The sequence below is a fragment of the Ceratotherium simum genome, chromosome 10, assembly GCF_057802395.1.
Source record: "Ceratotherium simum simum isolate JZ-2026a chromosome 10, ASM5780239v1, whole genome shotgun sequence".
Lineage (NCBI taxonomy): Eukaryota > Metazoa > Chordata > Mammalia > Perissodactyla > Rhinocerotidae > Ceratotherium > Ceratotherium simum.
In genome coordinates, this window is record NC_141909.1 from 56,234,091 (window position 1) to 56,238,642 (window position 4,552).

Below are 4,552 nucleotides of genomic sequence, written 5' to 3' on the forward strand. Positions count from 1 at the left end.
TGTTCAACCTTATGCCATGTGTGGGTTACAGTGAGAAAACTGAAGTGAAAAGAATGTCAGAATAGCTCCAGGGGGTTGGGGGCGGGTGGGGGAACTTGATTATGTAATTGGGAAAGGGTCAGGGAATCTGTGGCTGGGGAACCAGAGCTAGATTTACCCGGCAGGGCCCTGGCCAACCCTGGAGGTCTTTGCCTGAAATGAAGCGCTGGGCGGCTCTAATGATCTTGGGTTTTCCACACACTTGACGACTTTTTTGGGGGGGTGGGGGGGTGAGAGATGGGGGTAGGTCTTTTTTTCAATCCAAAAAAGGCCCGTACAATGTGTGTTAAGGTCCAATTAGCCGTTACCTCCTCTGTGGTCTGCCTCTGGGCTTGGCTCAGCAGATGTCTGAGGCCTCTTTATGAAACCCTCCAACATCAAGGCCCAGCCCTGCCCTAATAGAGAGCACTGGGTAGGCAGGAGTCCCACTTTATTTGGGGTGGTCAGCTGGGGGGTGGGTGGGTGAGACCCAAGACTGGTGGGGGGAACCCTCCTCTCCCTGGTCAGCCTTCCCCACAGACTCTCAAAGTGTGGTCTGCTGCATCGGCATCTGGGCATGTTGGGGAGTCGGGGGAGATGTATCTCAAAATGCAGACTCTTGGGTTCCACTTCAGGCCTGCTAAATCCAATCCCTGTAGGTGGGGCTAAAAGTAAATATTTGGTACAAGCTCCCTGGGTAAGGCTATGCACTCTAAATTTTGAGAACCACGATCCCGAGAAGGCCCAGCTGACGAGGGAATGAGGTTTGTCCCATTCCCAAGCAGCGAAGGCAGCCAAACCTGCTCTTAAGCAGAGTCTATCTGGGCAGGAACAGCGGTGAGATCTGGCCTGCCCTTTCGTTCAGACTTCTGATATCGCCTAAGGAAGTCAGAGGGACAGCACAGAGGTCACCAACAGGATTAAAGATGTTCACTATGCGACTTTAAATATGCCTTGGTTGTTTTTTTTAATTCCATCTTTGCATTCTTGGCAATTTTTCTCATCCCTTAATATTGTAAGAGCTTTAAAAATGGAAGTGGGGGCCGGCCCGGTGGCATAGTGGTTAAGTTTGCACACTCTGCTTCGGCAGCCTGGGGTTCACAGGTTTGGATCCGGGCTCGGACCTATGAACTGCTGCTCATCAAGCCATGCTGTGGCAGCATCCCACATACAAAATAGAGGGAGATGTGCACAGATGCTAGCTCAGGGCTAATCTTCCTCAGCAAGAAGAGGAAGATTGGCAACAGATTTTAGCTCAGGGCCTACATTCCTCACCAAAAAAAATAAATAAATAAAAGACAAAATACTGGAAGTGGCAGAAGTGACCAGGACCTCTCTCGACCACTTAGGGGGCTTTGTTGTAAGAAATAGAGGGCAGGACTTTTTGTCCACTGGAGTCTTTCCCCCTAGACCCTTGAGTGATATTCTCTAAGATTTCTTTCTCCTATCCTCCAAGTCCCCTCCTTCCTCTTTCCTTCCCACTGAGAAGAGAGGGCAGCAGGGCTGCTCCAAAATTAGCAGCCCCAGGGACAGTCTGCCTCCCTTGTGCTCCCCATCACTCCCACCCCCCAGGCCCCTCCCAAGCCAGCAGAAGACAGTTGCCACCACTTGAGGGCTGCACACAGTAGACGCTCTGCGAGCTGGTCCCCTCATCCTGTTGGCTCTGTCTGGCCACCCTCTTCTAGGTCACTGAGTAAGACCAGTGTACTGTGAAGGATCAGACCTCAGGGCTCCTGCCAAGGCCCAGAGAAGAAAGGCCCCTTGACGTAAGGTTGACCTGGTCTGCACTCCCATACACACCCTCTGACTCCCACATTGCATAGGTTGATCTGAGTACGGGCCTTCCCTTCCTCCCCTAATACCAAAAAAAGCACACCTACGAGACCATCATTACAGACCGTTGCTGGGCCTGAGCTTTGTGGTCCATCCTTGATTGGATAGTCTTTTTCCCTCCTTATTTGGTCTTTCCCACAACAGTAATAGTCAGTAGAGTGATTATCCCCATTTCAGGGAAAGGGAAACTGAAATTTGGCCAGATTGGTCTCCAGATAACCCCAGCTGTCCCCAGGCAACAGGTGTGGTGGGCTGAGTCAGCTGCTATCTGCAAAACTTCCCTCCATTGATTTATCTCCCCAGTCCCTGCGATCATCCACAAACTAGTTTTCTGTTAGTTTCTGGGTAGCCTCCCTGAAGTACTTGTACATGACAGTCTGCCCTCCCTGGTGACCTCTTCCATCAGTTGTCAGCGTGCGGAGACAGGAGCTGCCCTAAGTAAATTAAGGTCATGGTTGATTTGTGTTGTACAGCGGAGACATACAAACATTTTTCGCAATAACACATAGTGAGAAATACATGGCAACCCAATGCACAACGCACCCACTGAAATGAGTTTTACAGAACAACACTTATCCTTAACACATGTGAGGCACTCTGATTTTTTTTTCCTAGTCTATTTAATTTTTGGGGGGGTGGGGGGAGAGGAAGACCAGCCCTGAGCTAACGTCTGCCAATCCCCCTCTTTTTGCTGAGGAAGACTGGCCCTGGGCTAACATCCATGACCACCTTCCTCCACTTTATATGGGGCGCCGCCACAGCATGGCTCGACAAGCTGTGCCTCGGTGCACACCCGGGATCCAAACCCGCAAACCCCAGGCCGCCGCAGCTGAGTGCATGCACTTGACCGTTTGCGCCACCGGGCCGGCCCCTATTTAATTTTTTTAATGCTGATTGCACTCTCCTCAATTGATTTTATAATCCATGAATAGGTTCCAACCCACAGTTTGGAAAACACTGCTGTTCCGGGGAAAATCAAGCCCTTAGCAGAAGACAGATAAGCAGGGCTGAAAACGTAAGAAAGTTTGACTCCCACTGTGCATCCTAGTGAGAACCTGATGTCACATCTCAGTGTCAGCCAGTCAATGCCTCCAGTGGCCCATAGGCAATTTCTTTTCGGATTTAAGGTACGTTGGCAGATCCTGCAAAGAATGCAGTAGCACCACCTCAAACGCATTGAAACAATGGGAAAGAAACACCAGATTCCATTTGATGGCATTCACTTGCTGTGTGTCACAGTCACTGGGGGTGGGGATGGCGGGTGACGATGGGAGGGTTTTTAAAAGGAGGAATCCACCAGGGCCTGCTGAGAATCAAACTCTCCAGGGAAGACATGCAGGCATATGGGTTTTTTAAAAAAATGTCCTGGTGATACTGATGCTGCCCATCCACCAATCAGCATTTGGGAACCAATTCACCAGTGGACTTAGTTTAATTAAGCCAAAGCAGGACCCAGAGGTAATACCCCCAAAACTAACACTGCATCAACTCTGATCCACAAGAGTTTCTCCCTCCTTTGACATTGTAAGCATTTGGGGTGCTCCACAGAGCTCAGCGACGACGAGACGCTGTCATGTTTCAATCCAGGTATCATGTGTCTTTGTCATCCATGTAGACCACAGACCGGGGCACAGTGGTTAATACTTGACTCTCAAAGCTCTGTAGGAGGGAAGAAGCGTGCATGGTGGGAAGGCTAAGGACTTTTTCTAGATCACTGCCCTTCAGGGCATACTTAGAGATCAAACACTGCTTCTGGGAAGGCCAGTACTCAGGTGAATGTACTTGCTGGTTCCAAAGGGAAGGAAACATGCACTCAGACATGTAGGCTGCACTTTGCTATAAGAAGATTCTCATCCTGTCCAGACACAAGAATCTTCTGCAGTTATTCCACACTTGGTCCCCAGAGCTTGGGAGGCAAGGTGTCATTTGGGTGATGTCCTTTATCATACGGAAGTCGTCATCAGGCTCCAGCTGCAAAGTGTGAAAGCATATTGATAGCTCTCAGCCACCTGCCCCTTGCTTTGAAAATCTGCCCGTCCTGAAGCTTCTATCTGCCAGCCACGGATCTGACTTCTCCAGGGGTCAACAAACTTTTTCGGTAGAGCACCAGATAGTAAGTGTTTTAGGCTTTGTGGACCATATGGTCTCGAGACTACTCAACTATGCTGTTGTAGCTTGAATGCAGCCAGATAATATGCAATGAATGGATGTACTATGTTCCAATGAAACTTTATTTAAAAAATAAGTGGGGGTCCGGACCCAGTGACGTAGTGGTTGAGTTCGGCATGCTCCGCTATGGTGGCTCAGGTTCTCAGTTCGGATCCCAGGTGCAGACCTACACCACTCATCAAGCCATGCTGTGGCACATCCCACATACAAAATAGAGGAAAATGGGCACAGATGTTAGCCCAGGGCCACTCTTCCTCAAGCCAAAAAAAAGCAAGTGGGCCTTGCAGAATCATAGTTTGCCAACCTCCACTCTGGAGTGTCAGTTCTCAAATAGTGGTTCCCCTTCCTCCCTCCAGCCTCATCATCATCACCTGGGAACTTGTAAGAAATGTAAATCCCCAGGCCTTAACCCAGACCTACTGAATCAGAAACTCTGGGGGTGGGGCCCAGCAGTCTGAGTTTTAAAGGCTCTCCAGGTGATTCTCATGCAAGCACAAGTTTGAGAACCACTGCTCCAGGTCCTGTGCCAAAC